This window comes from Bos javanicus, chromosome 26 (genome assembly GCF_032452875.1).
Source record: "Bos javanicus breed banteng chromosome 26, ARS-OSU_banteng_1.0, whole genome shotgun sequence".
Taxonomy (NCBI): Eukaryota; Metazoa; Chordata; class Mammalia; order Artiodactyla; family Bovidae; genus Bos; species Bos javanicus.
In genome coordinates, this window is record NC_083893.1 from 29,966,282 (window position 1) to 29,986,309 (window position 20,028).

A 20,028-nucleotide genomic window follows, 5' to 3' on the forward strand; every position below is an offset into this window, starting at 1 on the left:
AACCTGAGCCTCTAACTCATTCCTGGGATTTTGCACTTCCTGCTGCAAACCATATGTTAGGTTATGACAGGAAAACGCTATACTTACAGTTTAGGGCCCGGCAGTGGAGGGGGAGGGGGAGAGAAAGGATGAGGTCACAAATCCCTGTAGGGAGGCAATCACAGCTCTAACCCAAAGCTCCTAGAAAAACATGTTCCAATAAATTAGATATATTGTTTTCATAGCCCTTCAACTTCAACATTCAGCTTTTTGTGGTTGGAAGTGTCTTTCCCTCTGCTCCTCATCACAAGTAGGATCTTTCTAGACATTTGTAAAACCTGGGGGTTAAAACCCACCCTGGCCTGTAATCAGCCTGGATTTTGGTCCTGCACCTGGAAAGTTATTTTAATTAGATGCATTTTTATTCCTCACCTTCCTTTGGTGGCGGCACCATATACTGAGGATCTGAGAGGAGGTGGGGTCTCTGGAGTCACTAAGCCAGATGGAGGCGTTTTAGGGGGCTTCCATGGTGCCAAGAACCCCCCTCAGATTCTAGAAAAAGATACCTAAGGGATCTGGATCACAGCGCCATGGAAGAATTTGCCCTCCCAAGCACACAAGGATAGGGGTGAAGACATACGGACATGCCGCATCGTCAAAAGGAAGACTTGAATATCCGGGAGTAATCTAGTTACCAATCTGAGCCAAAGACATCATTCACTGGGAGTGAGAACATAGTCGTTGTCCTGGAAGTGAAGGGCGAGAGATGGCAGGTTTGTTTCCTTTAAAATGACTGGCAGAGAACTGACTCATATCCAGGTGGTAGAGGAGAGAGGGAACAGGATTGGAAATCTGGCAGACGTAAATCTGCAACCTGGCTCTGCCACTTGCTAGCTGGGTGACCTGGAGTGAGATATCTGAGCTCTCTGAACCTCTGTTTCTTCTTCCATAAAGTGAGGATTACAATAGAAAATAGCATTCCTATGAGAATTAAACTGTGCCTTGTATTCCACAGGCATGCCTGCTGAGTCGTGTCTGACTCTTTGCAACCCCATGGACTGTAGCCTGCCAGGCTCCTCTGTCCTTGGGATTTTCACAGTAACAATCTGGAGTGGGTTGCCACTTTCTTCCTTCAGGGGATCTTACCAACTCAGGGATCGAAACTGCATCTCCTGTATTGCAAGCAGGTTCTTCACCCCTGAGCCAGTGGGTCGTATTCCACAGGCACTGACTAAATGCTCTGCCCTATGCAATGCATCATGGGATCTATATGCGAAGGTCCTCACTCTCTGCAGGAGGGAACTAAGCCGGCACCTTTGCTTGTGAGGGAGCATCTTTCCAAGATAGCAGTTATGCTCTCCCCACACCTCCACCCTCCCCGCCCCCAGCAAAAGTCAGATCGCTCCTGCTCTTCAGCACATCTCAACTTCTTTTCTCTGGGGCCTAGTGGGGCTCCAAGGTTAGACCTTGCTCATTCCACTTCTTCTACTAACAAGAGACCAGGAAGGTGGATACCTCTGGCCTCACAGAAACTCTTCTTTTTGAACCAGTCTGGATCAGTATCATGGACAGCTTCCCAAAACAACTTAAAAGGACCACTCCCTTTCTTTCAATTCTATTCTGTGAATTTATTTCCAGACAGAAGATGAGATGGTTGGATGGCATCACTGACTCAGTGGACATGAGTTTGAGCAAGCTCTGGGAGATGATAAAGACAGGGAAGCCTGGAGCGCTGCAGTTCATGGGGTCACAAAGAGTCGGACATGACTCAGCGACTGAACAACAAGAGAGGCACATTTTAGAAGCCACTTGGTCTATTGCTGCTTCCATTAATCCTTTCTTTGGCCTTTAAGTCTTTTAAAATGCCCGTCCTGCCTTATTTGGGAGCCCCACCTCCTCTGTGAAGCCCTCTCTGGTTGCCCAATACCGAATCTGCCCTCCTTTCTCAGGACTCCTGCAACACTACTAATCAGCACCATATGTCTGGGCAGGGAGCACGCCTCCTCCTCTGTAGTGCCGTGGTCATCTCTCTTGATTGCTGTTTCAGTCCCTCGACAAAGGCTGCCAGATAAAATACAGGATGCCCAGTTAAATTTGAATTTCAGAGAAGCAACAAATAGCTTCCCAGTATACGTGTGCTCCATGTATTGCATCTCATATTTTTATTTGCCCCATCTGGCAACAATAAGGTCAGTCTCTTATGCTTCCGCATCTACCACTGCACTCAGCATCATAGTAAGACTGTTCTGGGCTAGACAATACATAATTGCTGGTAACAAAAACAACAATCATAATATCCAACATTTATTGAGTAACCAGCCGCTGTATTGGCCAGACACTGCAGTAATTGATTTTACTTTGCCTATGTTAAGGAGAGGGCACATGGACACAAACATGTTGTTGACACACAAAGTAGAGTATGGTGTCTTTAAGGCAAAACAGCTTAAAGAGGAGGGGAGGTCCTCTGAGCCCTGTGACCTGGCTCTATACTTACTGTCCCTGTGCCCTTGGCTGTTTACTCACTCTCTCATTATTCCCCTCATCTCTAAAGGGTGGGCTTTCTTTTTTTTTCTTCCTTTCTGGAGTTGTCTAGTTGAGATAATACACTAAAGGAAGTGCTATACTCTAAGGATGAAGCACAATGCCGGGCACATAGTAAGTTCTCAGAAACGGTCAAAGACACCCTGGGGGTGCAGATGGTGTCACTCTTGTCGGAAGTTAGAGAAGGAAGCTCTTTGGCCTGAGTGATCAATAGAACCCTCAAGGATAGGTAAATCTGACAAAATCCTGTGATTCTCAGGACAGCAGGAAAACGGGAGGCAATTTTAAGAAATGTCAAATAGACGTGCGTCAGTTTGCATGGGATAGATTAGAATTTTTCTTTACTATCCAAAGTGCTCTGTTAAACCTGAAGTCCTTATAGCTAAAAATTCTGCTATCCTTGACTAGAGCAATTTATAGGTCTAAGGATGCAAGTTGAATATTCAGTTATATGAAGGATTTTTTTTAAAAGAAGAACCACTAGATAACGGTTCTACGCTTGATTTCTAAGCTTATCACAATGTGATAATATTCACCAAGGCACTGAGATATTTATTAACTGTAAATCTATCAACTGGCAATAGAGTTGTAGTCTTTGGTAATGAAGCTTGAGAACACTCTCCAAAATGCCCTTTTGGCCCCCTCTTTTCTACAGGAAAACTAGGGTACCAAAACACAGGCCCAGCACTTGGGACCTTTGCAAGATCTGGGCTTCCGCTAAGGTTTCTACTCAGGACGGGGGCTGTGGGAATGAAACCAGAGAGGGTGCCAGATGGCAGAGTGTGGGAAGTCTCAGGCTGGAAAGGGATGGCCAAGATAAACAAGCGACTGGAGGTCTGAAAAATGAATGGATAAACATCCAGACCAAAGTCAACAGTGCTGGGGAATCCAACCCGGTCTCCGCAGCCAGCGAGGTTTGGACACATGAATTCAGCCTCAAGTCCTTGAAAGAACTTTTGTGCATCTGATTCTTAAGCATCCTTGCCTTGGGGTGTTGGGGGTGAGGGACAATTACACAGTTCCTGTAGCAGTGCGGGAATTGTTAGATTTTCATCAGCATGACCTTCTGTAATATTTCTGCTTAAAAATCAATAGATGAATGGATACTGGTTGATATTAAAGAGATAATGTTAATTTTGATACTATAATAATGACATTGTTTATGTTTTTAGAAGAAACTTTATCTTTTAGGACTACATACTGAACATTTACAGATGAATGATATGATGTGAATTTGCTTCAGAATAATCTGGGAGCAGAGGCTGGGGACTGGTCATAAACTTAGAGATCATTATAATAGTCTCTCTACCTTAAAATTTTCCATAATACAAAGGTTTAAATCAAAGTTATCACAGATACATTTATTTTATATTGCAAAAAAAATACAAACTAGTATCTAATAGAATATATGTGTTTTTTTTTTCTTAATCATAAAGGACATTGATCTCAGGTATACACAGAACAAAACGAAATGGCACACTGGCAAAATTAAGCCATTTAGAGCTACAGATTAAGCATCTTATATCTCATTATATTTCATGGCAGAATGCCTATGTTTTCCTGTAAATTCACAGATTAAATGTTTATATTACCGTTGGTTTTCTCACTTTCTGGGATAATTGGATGGTGTAGACCTAATTTGAGGGAACGAAAAATTCAAGGAGTAGGATTTATGATGTGGACCTAAGAGATGCTTCCAACCAGCAGTTATTCCTTGGTCGACTGGTTGTCCTGCTTGCCATTCAGAGGGGTCTTGACAGAGACTAGGACAAAAGAGGAAACAACTGCATGAAAGTAAGAAGTCTAACACGCCGACCAAAAAGTCCCTGCTGGAATTCTTCTCTGACGCAACTCATTTCCTCCCAGCCTTCTGGTATGATGGGTTATTTTTTTGTGTGTTGTTTATTTGGTTTGTCTTTTCAATCTCTGATAAATTAGAATTATAGTCAGTCTATGATGTGTGTTATGGAAAAAAACAAAAAGGCAAACTGTTTAGAATCCTTGTTTAAACTGGAATAGCAGATTCAACTTTGGAAAGTAATACACGATCATTTCCTGACCAGCAAAAGACCCCAAATCCTGTGTGACCAGAGTCAGTATTGATGCAACGGCAGTGTCTGTAGTTCATTTGCTGTCGTTGGGGGCTGAGTAGACGTGCCCTGCTGCTCCTCTAAAGTGTAATTGGCACAGTCATTGACTGTATAATCTTACTTAGTTTGTGAATGTTGTTAGGAAACCAGCACATGTCATATCGCATTGTTTTTAATGCGGTGAAGAGTCAGGTGATCCTGCACAGCTTGCACTGTGCGGGAAGGCCATGTGCAGGCCTGCCTGCTCTGCTCGCCGAGTCCAAATCAATTATGCTCTAATCAGGTCTGTTTCCGGAACTGGTCAGATGGAGGTTCAGAATGAAAAGGAAAAATTGCTATTTCTCTCCAGATCCTGTTTGCATCAATGGACTCCATCTGAGACACATCCTGTTTGACCTCTGGTATAGCAGGGGAGGGGAATTGTTCTGTTTGACGTTTGACTGTCACAGATAGCAGGGCCTCCACTTTTTTGGCTTTTTTCTTTTTTCCAGGAAAAGTTTGAATTGTACTAAAACTCAGTCATCATCCTGAGTTCAGTGTGGACACGTAGTCTGAACTATTCATGCTCCTCAAATAGCAATCCATCACAATCCCCAGGATGCTTGTTTAAAGTTCAGATGTCTAGACCTACTTCAAGACACAGTCTCTAAGAAGATGCTAGTCTAACAAACTACCCAGTTGATTCTGAAGTGTAGTCAAGTTCAAGAATTTGCAACAGGATGAGAACTGCTTAAATCCAGCTTCCTCATCTCAGACCACTGACTCCAGCAAGGCTCAATTTCCCTATTTTTGCTCTAATGTGGGGGAAATTGTTTTGAATTTGGGGTACCCAGAAGGGAACACCATAAGAGATGTCTTCAGTTGTGGGTCAGTTCAGTTCAGTCCAGTCACTCAGTTGTGTCCAACTCTTTGTGACCCAATGGACTGTAGCATGCCAGGCTTCCCTGTCCAACTCCCAGAGCCTACTCAAACTCATGTCCATCATGTAGGTGATGCCATCCAACCATCTCATCCTCTGTCATCCCCTTCTCCTTCTCCTTGCCTTCAGTCTTTCCCAGCATCAGGGTCTTTTCTAGTGAGTCAGCTCTTGCACTAGGTGGCCAAAGTATTGCAGCTTCAGCTTCAACATCAGTCCTTCCAATGAATATTCAGGACTTATTTCCTTTAGGATTGACTGGTTGGATCTCCTTGCAGTCCAAGGGACTCTCAAGAGTCTTCTCCAACACCACAGTTCAAAAGTACCAATTCTTTGGCACTCAGCTTTCTTTATAGTCCAACTCTCACATCCATACATGACTACAAACCATAGCTTTGACTAGATGGACTTTTGTTGGCAAAGCAACGTCTCTGCTTTTTAATATGCTGTCTAGGTTTTTCATAGCTTTTCTTCCAAGGAGCAAGCGTCTTTTAATTTCATGGCTGCACTCACCATCTGCAATGATTTTGGAGCCCAAAAAAATAAAGTCTGACACTATTTCCACTGTTTCCCCATCTATTTCCTATGAAGTGATGGGACCAGATGCCATGATCTTCATTTTCTGAATGTTGAGTTTTAAGCCAACTTTTTCACTCTCCTTTTTCTTCATCAACAGGCTCTCTAGCTCTTCTTCACTTTCTGCCATAAGGGTGGTGTCATCTGCATATCTGAGGTTATTGATATTTCTCCCAGCAATCTTGATTCCAGCTTGTGCTTCTTCCAGCCCAGCGTTTCTCATGATGTATTCTGCATAGAAGTTAAATAAGCAGGGTGACAATATACAGCCTTGACGTACTCGTTTCCCGATTTGGAACCAGTCTGTTGTTCCATGTCCAGTTCTAACTGTTGCTTCTTGACCTGCATACAGATTTCTCAGGAGGCAGGTCAGGTGGTCTGGTATTCCCATCTGTTTCAGAATTTTCCACAGTTTGTTGTGGTCCACATAGTCAAAGGATTTGGCGTAGTCAATAAATCAGAAGTAGGTATTTTTCAGGAAGATTTAAAGACAACAACTCCATACATGATGTGTACAGAGTGATCAGTGAGAAACAGAGTCAGTTAGAAGGCTACTGTCAGATCCCAACCAAGTTTTCCCCAAGACATATCAAAAAGAGAAAAACAGGGCTTCCCTGGTGTCTCAGTGGTAGAGGATCAGCCTGCCAAAGCAGGAGGCACAGGTTCAGTCCCTGATCCAGGAAATCCCACATGCCAAGGAGCAACAAAGCTGGTGTTTTTGTTTTGTTGCAAAGCAGCAAGGCCATAACTATTGAGCCAGTGCTTTAGAGCCCAGGAGTTGCAACTACCGAGCCTGCGTGCTACATCTACTGAAGCCCAAGTGCTCTAGAGCCCACGTTCCACAAAAAGAGAGGCCACCCACCACAATGAGCAGCCTGGACACTGCAACTAGGGAAAATTCTGCACAGCCGCAAAGACCCAGCACAGCCAAAATTAAATAAATAAAATTAGTTTTTAAAACAGAGAAAAATAAGGATAAAGTTAAATTTATTCAAATTATTCTATGATTGTGTTAGCCACATCTTTCTGAAGATGTTAAAATACCTGTCTTAGTCTATTTTGGGCTACTCTAACAAAATACTACAGACTGGGTAGCTTATAAACAACAGAAATGTATTGTTCACAGTTCTGGAGGCTGGCAAGTGTAAGATCAAGGTTGTAAGATCATGGTTGGTTTCTGCTGAGAGCTCCCTTCCTAATTCATAGTCTGCACCTTCTTGCTAAGTCCTTACATGGTGAAAGGAGCTAGGGAACCTCTTTTATAAAGCCCTGGTCTGGGAACTCCTTTGGTGATCCAGGGGCTAAGACTCCATGCTCCCAATGCAGGGGCCCTGGGCTCAATCTGAGGTTGGGGAACTAGTTGCTACACGATGCAACTAGAAGATTCCACATGTCACACCTAAAACCTGGTGCAGCCAAATAAATAAATATATAATTTTTAAAATAAAAAGCCTTAGTGCCATTCATGAGGGTTCTACTCTGATGACCGAAGCACCTCCCAAGGTCCTACTTCCTAATACCATCACCTTTAAGGGTTAAGATCTCAAAATACAAATTTTGGAGGGACACAAACATTCAGACCATAGAAATATATTTTCTTTTAGGGATTTATTTTGCATTTATTTACTTACTTTTGGAATGGCTAATGCATGATGCCCCTTGAACAAAATTCAAAATGTACAAAAACTTCTAATATTGATTATGTAGGCCATTTCCCTCCTACCCCAAAGTTCCAGTACCCAAACCCAGAAGCAGCCACCATTACTGATTTCTTATTCTTCAAGAAATGCTGTATGCATACACTAGCAAATACATTTATAGAAACTCACTTTTAATTAGCAGGCAGCATACTGCATCTTGCTTTTTTTTTCACTTAATAACATTGTAGAGATATATCCATAGCAGTACAGTTGACAAGATGTTTTTAAATTAAATGACAGTGATGATATATTGTGATTGAGTATTTCTTAAATGTCCTAAAGAGTACACACACATATACACACATGGCAGACCCAAAGAAGCTAAAAATTTTTTTCTAGGCCACAAAATCTGAAAGCTGAAACCATTGATTGGCATGATAATAAATATGTAATATATAGCACTCATATACTAATTATGGTATTATAATACTTTATAATAAAACATTTTATAGTAATGGTTTATTAAACTATTTACTAAATAATAATAATAAACATTTCAGAATCAAACAGTTCTAGGCGTAAGTCTTACTTCTGTCATTTTCTAGTTCTAAGAACTTAAATTACCAATGTCTCTGAGTCAGTTTCCTTATTTTAGCAAAACTGAGAGTGAGGTGGGAAATAAAACCTCCTTCCTGAATTAATTGTGAGGATTAAACAAATAATAAATAGAAAGTGTCTGCAACCTTGAACTGAGGATTCTTGATGTATGGGACACGGCTATCAAGAATCGGCAACAGACAAATATTACAGAGGTTACGTAAGTAAAAGCTGAAAATGTGCATTGACTTTGGCAGTTATTAAAATAAGATCAATGAAGATTCAGGCAGGGCTCAGCGGAGTGTTGAGGACCAAAAAACAGAGTTAGCGAGAGGGGAGCGGCAGCTGGTGGTGAGAGCAAGAGGTTGGTGGTGAGTGAGTGCGTTGTTGCTAAAGCTGGACGCTGTGTGGTTCAGGAGCAGGCAGGGTCCTGGTCAAAGAAACCCTGTCTGACAAATAAAAAGAAAATTCAACTCTCTTGGTCCTTTATCTGCACTTTATGAACACTTAGAAAGGAAAAATAGTATAGAGTGGTAGTTCTTTCCTTTTTCTCCCCCACCCAAATCATATTTGTAAATGGGAAGAAGTGGAAAGTGGGTCTCTTCTGCAACTCCCCTGGAAAGAGAAAAAAAATGGATGGGTGCTATTGAAATAAGTTTTAAGAAGTGACTTATATCATCTTGAAAAATGAGACACTGTAAGCTTTTTTTTCAAACAATAATGACAGGAGTGATACATCACGTTCTTCTGGGTTTTGTTGTTGTTGTTGTTTTGCTTTTTTGTTTGTTTGGATTTTTTTTTAAGGAGAATTTCCAACATATATTAAAGTAGAAAGGCAACATAATGAACCCTGTGATGATCTTCAACACTTATCAACTCTTGGAATTTCCCTAACATATTCCTCTCACTCCTGCTCAGGAGTTTTATATTTTCTAAAAATTGAAAATTACCTCTGAAGGCTTGATGAGATTCAGGTTTGATTTTTTTTAAGATGATTTCATAGTGTTTGTTTTAATCAGAAGGGACTTAAAGTGTAGTTTTTTTTCTTTTTTTCTGCTGTTAGCAGCTATTGCTGTTCAATGTCAAGTCTCTTAATGTTTTTGGTTTTTCCATCTGTTCTGCTTACTGTCAATTTGGAAAGCTGTTTCTTCTGGGCAAGGTTGAGTCACAAGTTGAAGTCTCCCAGCTTTGGATCACTAACAATTTTCAGAGACCCATTACCTCAAAGTTACCTTTCCAGAATGATTTTTTTCTGGTTTTATCGAGATGTAATTGACATACAGCATCGTGCTCATTTAAGATACAACTCAATTATTTGGTTTATGTATTATGAGGGCTTCCCTCATAGCTCAGTCGGTAAAGAATCCGCCTGCAATATAGGAGACCCCCAGGTCGATTCCTGGGTTGGGAAGATCCTCTAGAGAAGGGAAAGGCTACCCACTCCAGTATTCTGGCCTGGAGAATTCCATGGACTGTATAGTCCATGGGGTCACAAAGAGTCGGACAAGACTGAGCAACTTTCACTTTCACATATTATGAAATGATCACCACAATAAACGTAGTTATCACCCATCACCTAGCATAGTTATAGTTCTTTTTCTTGTGATGAGAATTTTTAAGATCTACTCTCTTAGCAATTTGCAAGTGTCTAATACAATATTGTTAACTGCAATCGCCACGCTGTACATTACATTCCCAGAGCTTGTTTACCTTATAATTGGAGATTTGTACCTTTTGACCACATTCATTCATCTCCCCCACCAGCCCTCCCTGCCTCTGGTAACCACCAATCTGTTCTATTTTTTTCTGAGTTTAGTTTTCTTTATATTCTACATGTAAGTGGAATTATAGTATTTTGTCTTTCTTTCTTTGATTTATCTCACTGAGAATAATGCCCTAAGTGTCCATCCATGTTGTTCACGGATGACAGAATTTCCTTCTTTTTTATGACCAAATAATGTGTATATAGTAACATTACATATATGTTTTATATAGTACATACATGTATAAATTTCTATGTGTGTGATATATATATTACATATTTATATATCTCACATTTTCTTATTTGTTCATCAGCTGATGAACACAGGTTGTTTCTCTGTCTTGGCTACTGTAAATAATTCTGCAATGAACATGGGAGTGCAGATATCTTTTCTAGATAGTGATTTCTTTTCTGTCAGATATATACCCAGAAGTCAGATTACTGGGTCAAATGATAGTTCTGTTTTTAATTTTTTGAGGAACTTCCATACGGTTTTCCACAGTGGCTGTACCCACTTACCTTCCATCAACAGTGCACAAGGGTTCCCTTATCTCCACATTCTCACCAACATTTGTTATCCCTTCCCTTTGAGGACAGCCATTCTGACAGATGTGAAGCGATAGCTCCTTGTGGTTTTGATTTGCATTTCCGTGATGATTTGTGATGTTGAGCAACTTTTCATGTACTTGTTGGACATTTGTGCATCTTCAGAAAAATATCTAGCTCCTCAGCCCATTTTTAAGTTAGGTTTTTTTTTTTTTTTTGCTAGTGAGGTATATAAGTACTTTATATATTCTGTATACTAACCCCTTATCAGATATATTCTTTGCAAATGTTTTTCTCCCATTTTATAAGTTGTCTTTTCATTTTGTTGATGGTTTCCTTTATTGTGCAGAAGCTTTTTTAATTTAAAGTAGCTCCACTTGTTTATTTTTGCTTTTTCTTTTGGTGTCAAAAAAAAAAAATTGCCAAAATCAATGTCAAGTAGCTTACCGCCTATGTTTTCTTCTAAGAGTTTTATGGTTTCAGCTTATACCCAAGACTTTAATCCATTTAAGACTGGTCCTTAATTTGTATTTTTCTAAACACCAAGAATGGAAAAATAGTGTAGATGGTATTTCTTTAAGCCCCAGTTCTTTCTTAAGGGGCTTAAAGACTGTTACTGTGTTTCGTTCACTAAAACTGCCCCACTCTGCAGTCTTCTTCAAAAACCTTTTCTTGCTGGTTAATATGCCTCTTCCTACTCTTCCCCTTTCTTTCTGATTCTGTATCTAGAAAGACCAAAGAACCATTCATCTGGCAATGACAGCATCCTTCTCAATGATTCACAATTACACAATCCTCTGTGGCTGTCAAGATAGGGGAAAGGGTGGGAATTCTGCTGTGTAATAATTTTCGTTTCTTCATAAATGAATGAGTGATGGATGAAATTGGGCCAAACTCCAGCGGGGTGCACAGACCCATGAAATGTGTCAAGGGATGTACCTGAGCAAAATAGTGAGATGCTGTGAGAAGAATGTGTGCCATGACAGCGTGCTGCATTTAACATGAATTAATTGATCACAGGCATCTTGCTGGAGCAGTGGGAGTGATACCTGGGGATAAAGACAATTCTATGGCTTCTCCAATAGCTGTGTTAAGCAAGCCAGTTCTTCCCTCTGCATACAGAGCTGGCATTCTTGACCCAGGACCATGTGTCATACTGTAGCAGGCTAACTTTTTCCATTTCTGAGTAAACCATCTATGTTCAAAGCCTGACTAAAAAGTGTGAGAAGAACTCTGGGCATCCGGCCCAGCATCTCAAGGTGAGCACATGATGGGCAAAGAAGAGAGGAACCAAGGAGAAAGGGCCTATTGCTTGGATCTGTGAGCATCCCAAGCTCCTTGAGATAGATGCCTCACTCAGCCTCTTCTCCCAGTCCCTCCTCTGGGAAAATCAGAGCCCAGTTTAACAAAGCAGAAAGGTGGACAACTTTACTGTGTGTTAAATTTGGTTACTTTCAAAATGATACTCTGGTTTGCTTAAAAGTGCAGTGCAAGTAATTGGGTTCGTTTCACCAACTCAAATGAAAGATAAGTGTCCATGTGAATAAGTGATAGCTTTCCTTTACACAGAGAAATTCAAACTAAGACAGGCAAAAAGGTGGAGTGGTGGAGCTGCTGAGAGCCTAGGCTTCAGGATTAGACAGAAGACAGAACTTGTTACATGCCGACTCCATCCTTTTTTTTTTTTTTTTGCTTTTTTAAACTGTTTTATTAACTTCACAATATATAATGAACATTTCTCCATGCAACAGTTAAAACCTTCCTGCTGATAGAAACTCACAGATTGGGTCAAAAACACAACATTCAATTAGAAGCTGGTAATAGGAAATGGGCAAGAAACAAGCTTAACACCAAAACCTTTACAACAAAGGTAAGTCAAGAACATCTAAGTTTAGGAAGTAAGAGTCTCCTAACTTCAGGGAAAACATCAGGATTCAAGGCATAAGGCAAAAGTCATCATGATGCTCATGGTAAGCGGGGTCAGTGCTAACTGCCCGCAGACTATGACTCAACTGCTTTTCCCTCAGCTTTTCCATCAGCTGCCTCACCTCCTCCCCAATCCTTTCCATATTCTCTTCTCTCATCCTTGCCTGTGGCTCGCCAAGTCTCTGAGACACGTCCCATCTATAATGCAGGATGGGCTGCCTAACACGGAACCGCCTAGGATTTCCTCTAGGTACATAATATTCACTAGCACCCGAAAGGAGGGCCATAGGTTCTCTTTTATTAGCATCTTGATCCTTTCCATCTTTTTTTTTCATTCTTCTGGTTGGCATCTTCCATGTTTCGATGTTTTACTGCTTGTTCCTCTTTGGACGCCATTGCTCCTGGGCCTATCCTTGCTGTCTCCTGCTCCTCCCGATTGTTGCTGCACGTGTGCCGCTGCAACACTTCCGCTCGCAGACCTGCTCCCCTCCGCCTGCCATTCTTGGGGGCCGCCCCGGCCCGCACTCCCCTCAGTGCCAGGCGGAGCAGGTACCAAGAAGCAAGCAGGTGACCGTCGGGTCTGACTCCATCCATTTTTGACACACACACTCTGTGTGTCTTTGGACAAGTTTCTAGAAAATTAAGATAACCGACCATACCTACTTCACAGCATTTTGTGAAAACATAGGAGGGGCACTTTGCAATATGCCAACTGTTATATGGGTTCAATAAACAGTTTCTCTTGTTGCTACTAGGAATTCTTGGGGAATCAGACTTCACGAATGTACAATATTTCTTTAAATGAACTTTAAAATCCTGTAATAATTTTATATTTATAGAAAAGTTACAAAGATAGTCTAGAGAATTCTAAAGCACACTTCACCCAGATTTTTCTGTGTTAACATTTTAATGTTGTATGTGTGCCAACATTGGCACATTACTATTTACTATTACTGTTAGCATATTGGATGTGAGAGTTGGACTATAAAGAAAGCTGAGCACAGACGAATTGACGCTTTTGAACTGTAGCATTGGAGAAGACTCTTGAGAGTCCCTTGGACTGCAAGGAGATCCAACCAGTCCATCCTAAAGGAGATCAGTCCTGGGTGTTCATTGGAAGGACTGATGTTGAAGCTGAAACTCCAATACTTTGGCCACTTGATGCGAAGAGCTGACTCATTTGAAAAGACCCTGATGCTGGGAAAGATTGAGGGCAGGAGGAGAAGGGGACGACAGAGGATGAGATGGTTGGATGGCATCACTGACTCAATGGACATGGGTTTGGGTGGACTTTGGGAGTTGGTGATGGACAGGGAGGCCTGGGATGCTGCGGTTCATGGGGTTGCAAAGAGCTGGACACGACCGAGCAACTGAACTGAACTGAACTGATCTATTACTATTAAACTAGACACTTTATTCAGATTTCACAGTTTTTCTATCCCAAGATATAATCTAGAATATCACATGGCATTTATAAGAATGTTTTTAATTGGCACAACAATCAACATAATTAATCAACTAGTGACTCCATGGTCAATACCTAAATGTGGTTTTCTAAAACACTTGAGAAGTTCAATAAGTGGTGCTGGGAAAAGTGGATAGCTATTTGTAAAAGAATGAAGTGAGAACAATTTCTCACACTATACCCAAAAATAAACTCAAAGTGGATTAAAGACCTAAATGTAAGTCCGAAAACCATGGAGCTCCTAGAAGAAAACATAGGCTGAATGCTCTTTGACACAAATCGTAGCAATACTTTTTTGGATTTGTCTCTTAAAGCAAAGGAAATAAAAGTAAAAATAAACAAATGTGGCCTAATCAGACTTAAAAGCTTTTGCACAGCAAAGGAAATCATTGACAAAACAAAAAGACAACCTACTGAATGAGAGAAAATATTTGCTAATGATATGGTAGATGAGAGGTTAAAATCCCAAAAAAATAAACAGTTCAACATCAAAAAAAACAAACAAGACTTGATTAAAAAGTCTTGGAAATCATTTATTCTCTTCAGTAGCATTTTTGCAAACTTATTGACCTATTATTGACAAAGTAAATCCTTTCACATAGTTAGTAAAATAATCAAATGCAGGTTAGCATCTGCCCAAATTATTACAGTATCCAATTTATTCAAGTTTGAACTTAGTGAGATTTTACTGTGTACATAATCATGGCCAGCAAAGTGTCTGGCACTTAGTAGGTGCTCAAAAAGTGTCTGTTGTTAAGCTACATATAAAAAGGACCTCAGATCTCCTGACAGCTTGATTTGTGTATGGACAGTTAGGTGTATTTTGCCTTGAGCTGTGCCTTGTTTTGAATAATCTCTTAGAGCATGACCTTACCTTTGTGCATAGAACCTGTTTGTTCAAGACTGTACATGATCTGAGCAAACAAGAATTACTGTTCGGCAAACCATTAACTTCTTCAGCATCTCTCACTCAGCAAGAATTGTCCCTTGAGGGGATCAGTGCTGATGTAGAAAGTATGTGTTTTACTTTTATCTGTGAAGAAAAAAGTATTCATGTGTGTGAATTCAATTTCTTGGAGGTTGGTTGTGGCAGTTGCTATTTTTTATAAACAGTATTAACCAGAGATGATGAGAATCAACAGGATGGCTCTGGCAATGAGGACAAAGATAAAGATGTCCAGCCAGCTGTGAGCTTCCAGATGTGACCAGGTGGGTCTGCTGTAACCACACAGGGACCTCAGAGGTAAGTGATTAGAAGATAGGTGTGACGAGGGCATGGCTTCCTCCACCAGTGTCAACAGATGCAGCATTGCACCCAACTTGTTCATCTAATCATTCTTTTATTCAGCTTAAAATACCTATCAAAGGACAACAATAACCAATTACTAGATTTCTGCTACTGAAAGTGTGGCCTCTGGAAGATCCATTTACTCAAGGACTTGTTAGAGATGCAGAATTTCAAGGTCCACCCCAGTTCTCTGAATAAGAATCTGCCTTTTAACAAGATCTGTGAGTGATTCCCATGTGAGAAGCACTGGACCAAATGACAGAATGAAGAGCCAGGATCTTGTCAAGAGACAAAGGATGTATTTATTGGAAGGTCTATTAATAAAATCTCAGTCGGAAGACTTAAATAGATATTTCTCCAAAGAAGACATACAGATGGCCAGCAGACACAAGAAAAGATGCTCAATATTGCTAATTATCAGAGAGAAATGCAAATCCAAACTGCAATTAGCTATCACCTCACACAAGTCAGTATGGAGATCATGAAAAAGTCTGCAAATAAATGCTGGGGAGGGTGTGGAGAAAAAGGAACCCTCCTGCACTCTTAGTGGGAATGTAAATTGGTGCTGCCACTATGCAGAACAATATGGAGGTTCCTTAAAGAAATTAAAATATAGTTACTATCTGATCCTGCAATCCCACTCCTGGGCATACATCTGGAGAAAACTGTAATTTGAAAAGACTCACACACCCAGATGTTCACTGAAACACTATTTGCAATACCCAAGACATGGAAGCAACCTAAGTGTTCATTGACAGATGAACGGCTAAAGAAGATGAGGTATATTTATTCATGGAATATTCAGTTCAGTTCAGTCGCTCAGTCGTGTCCGACTCTTTGCGACCCCATGAATTGCAGCATGCCGAGATGGCACCCCACTCCAGTACTCTTGCCTGGAAAATCCCATGGATGGAGGAGCCTGGTAGGCTGCAGTCCGTGGGGTTGCTAAGAGTCGGAAACTACTGAGCGACTTCATTTTCACTTCCACTTCTCACTTTCATGCATTGGAGAAGGAAATGGCAACCCACTCCAGTGTTCTTGCCTGGAGAATCCCAGGGACGGGGGAGCCTGGTGGGCTGCCGTCTATGGGGTCGCACAGAGTTGGACACGACTGAGGAGATTTAGCAGCAGCAGCAGGCCTCCCTGTCCGTCACCAACTCCCAGCGTTCACTCAGACTCACGTTCCTCGAGTCAGTGATGCCATCCAGCCATCTCATCCTCTGTCGTCCCCTTCTCCTCCTGCCCCCAATCCCTGCCAGCATCAGAGTCTTTTCCAATGAGTCAACTCTTCGCATGAGGTGGCCAAAGTACTGGGGTTTCAGCTTTAGCATCATTCCTTCCAAAGAAATCCCAGGGCTGATCTCCTTTAGGATGGACTGGTTGGATCTCCTTGCAGTTCATGGGACTCTCAAGAGCCTTCTCCAACACCACAATTCAAAAGCATCAATTCTTCGGCGCTCAGCCTTCTTCACAGTTCAACTCTCACATCCATACATGACCACTGGAAAAACCATAGCCTTGACTAGACAGACCTTTGTTGGCAAAGTAATGTCTCTGCTTTTGAATATGCTATCTAGGTTGTTCATAACTTTCCTTCTAAGGAGTAAGCGTCTTTTAATTTCATGGCTGCAATCACCATCTGCAGTGATTTTGGAGCCCCCAAAAATAAAGTCTGACACTGTTTCCACTGTTTCCCCATCTATTTCCCATGAAGTGATGGGACCAGATGCCATGATCTTAGTTTTCTGAATGTTGAGCTCTAAGCCAACTTTTTCACTCTCCTCTTTCATTTTCATCAAGAGGCTTTTTAGTTCCTCTTCACTTTCTGCCATAAGGGTGGTGTCATCTGCATATCTGAGGTTATTGATATTTCTCCTGGCAATCTTGATTCCAGCTTGTGCTTCTTCCAGCCTAGCGTTTCTCATGATGTACTCTGCATATAAGTTAAATAAGCAGGGTGACAATATACAGCCTTGACGTACTCCTTTTCCTATTTGGAACCAGTCTGTTGTTCCATGTCCAGTTCTGTTTCTTCCTGACCTGCTGAGCCATAAAAAGAATGAAATAATGCCATTTGCAGCAACAAGGATAAACCTAGAGATTATCATGTTAAGTGAAGTAAATCAGACAGAGAAAGGCGGATATCATGTATCACTTATACATGGAATCTAAAAAGAATGATATAAATGAACTTCTTTACAAAACAAACTCAGACTCACAGACTTAGAAAACAAACTTATTGTTACCAGCAGGGAAGGGTGGAGGGAAGGGATAGTTAGGGAGTTCGGGACTGACATGTACACACTGCTATATATAAAATAAGTAAACAACAAGGACCTACTGTATAGCACAAGGAACTATACTCAATATCCTGTAATGACCTATAATGGAAAAGAATCTGAAAAGAATATATATACATATACATATGTGTATATATATGTGTACATATAACTGAATTACTTTGCTGTATACTTGAAACTAACACATCATTGTAAATGAACTATACCTCAATTTTAAAAACATTTTTTAAAAAAAGTCACATGCTCTGGGCAGAGAACACAGGAGGAAAAGGTAGAAAGTGTCTGGTGGGGCCAAGAAACACACCATATTTAATGTTAAACACACCGTGTTTTTCCAGTAGTCACGTATGGATGTGAGAGTTGTACTATAAAGAAAGCTGAGCGCAGAATTGATGCTTTTGAACTGTGGTGTTGGAGAAGACTCTTGAGAGTCCCTTGGACTGCAAGGAGATCCAACCAGTCCATCCTAAAGGAGTTCAGTCCTGAGTGTTCATTGGAAGGACTGATGTTGAAGCTGAAACTTCGATACTTTGGCCACCTGATGCAAAGAGCTGACTCATTTGAAAAGACTCTGATGCTGGGAAAGATTGAGGGCAGGAGGAGAAGGGGACTACAGAGGATGAGATGGTTGGATGGCATCACCGACTCAATGGACATGGGTTTGGGTGGACTCCAGGAGTTGGTGATGGACAGGAAGGCCTGGTGTGCTGCGGTCCATGGGGTCGCAGAGTCGGACACGACTAAGCGACTGAACTGAACTGAACATCATGTTTAAACACACCAACACACCATGAAATACAACTTCTGTTCTCAATGAGTTTGGTCTGTAGAATGCCTATGTAGAATGTAGGGGTGATGATAGTCCCTATTGTTACAACTTAAAATTGTTTTCAAAGTGACCTTGAATTTTATATTCTGTTATAGGATTCTCCTATTAATAGATCAATCTTTACCAAGCTAACCATATTTCTGAGTAACTATTATGTACTGTGCCTGCTTAGTCACTCAGTCGTGTCTGACTCTTTATGACCTCATAGATTATAGCCCACCAGGCTCCCCTGTCCATGGGGATTTTCCAGGAAAGAATACTGGAGAGAGTTGCCATGCTCTCCTCCAAGGGATCTTCCCTACCCAAGGATCGAATCCAGGTCTCCCACATTGCAGGCAGATTCTTTACCATCTGAGCCACCAGGGAAGCCCAAAGGCACCCAGCTTGAAACTAAGAAAGACATAGAAGTGTTAGATTTGTTCTGCCTTCAAGGAGTTTGTGAGTTTAGATAATCGATGCTTCTTACATAAGATCTTGCAAAGGGGCTCAGTCAGCCAGAATGCAATGAAGCAGTACACAAAGCTGAGACTCAAACCACAATGCCAGTTTTGAGCCTCAGTCCTGACACTTACAAGCCAGGGGGCTGTGGACACACTGCTTAAATTCTGTTTTTCCGCTCCTTATTCTGTGAGGTTGGGATGATAAAAAGTTATCCGCCTAACAAGACTTTCTAAGGGGACAGCTTCCTACAAAGCTTTCTGGCTTAGAGGAAAATAAAATGTAAGTATGAAAATAGGAGTACTTTTAAGAAACTGAAGTTGGTTCGTACTCAAAACTTATCGAAAGAGCTCTGAACACATATGGGGTGCAGCTACTCTGGCTATTGAATGTTCTGTGCAGCTGTGCAGATGGAGTCCCTTACATACTAAGGGCAGAAGTCAGCTCTTGAGATTTTGTTTAGTTACCTCTTTGTCAAAATTTCCAAAACTGTAGTCTCCTTATGTTAGAGCCAGCACTGGTTTTTCTTTGCTTTTTGATGAACTTTTGACCTAAATTGCTTTTCCAATCTCCAGTCATTTAGTGGAAGACCATTAGTGACTGGTTAAATACACAAGTACCCCCCTGCACACACACACACACACACACTCATATATTACATTTCAGGCCAAATTGAATTACAGAAGGAACCAATTTGAAAAGTTATTGAATTAAAACCCTACAAGAGAGAGATGGATTTTATGTTAGTGGTTGGCATGACAACTTAATATGCTGGAGAGTAATATGTGCTGAGTTCACATCGTTGGAGACTCTGACAAGTTCAAGGCCAGGATTGTGCCTCTAAATCTTGTTGCCACGGTAATACAGCATACGGCCAGAGTCCACTGAAATGAATACCTCTGACAGCTCATGCCAGCAAGAGCTATCTGATTAAAAGGGATCTTTTCATTAAAAAAAAGAAAGAAAGAAAGAAAGAAACAGTATTTCAACAAGATCAGGAGCAAAATGCAAAGGCAGGACATTGAAATTTGGGCAACAGAAAATCTAAAAGGAAAGCAGCCAGTGGATGCCAAGAAGTAACTAATAAAGATCTGTTTTATTTACAAGGGGTTGGTGATGTGTGAAGGTCTGCATG

The 20,028-nt window shown here is 41.1% G+C and overlaps 1 pseudogene; it reads right to left on the reverse strand.

Annotated features, from left to right (window-relative positions):
* Positions 1-12,307: 12,307 nt before the first annotated feature.
* LOC133239663 (protein BEX2-like) lies at positions 12,308-13,182 on the reverse strand (annotated as a pseudogene).
* Between the last annotated feature and the right edge of the window lie 6,846 nt (positions 13,183-20,028).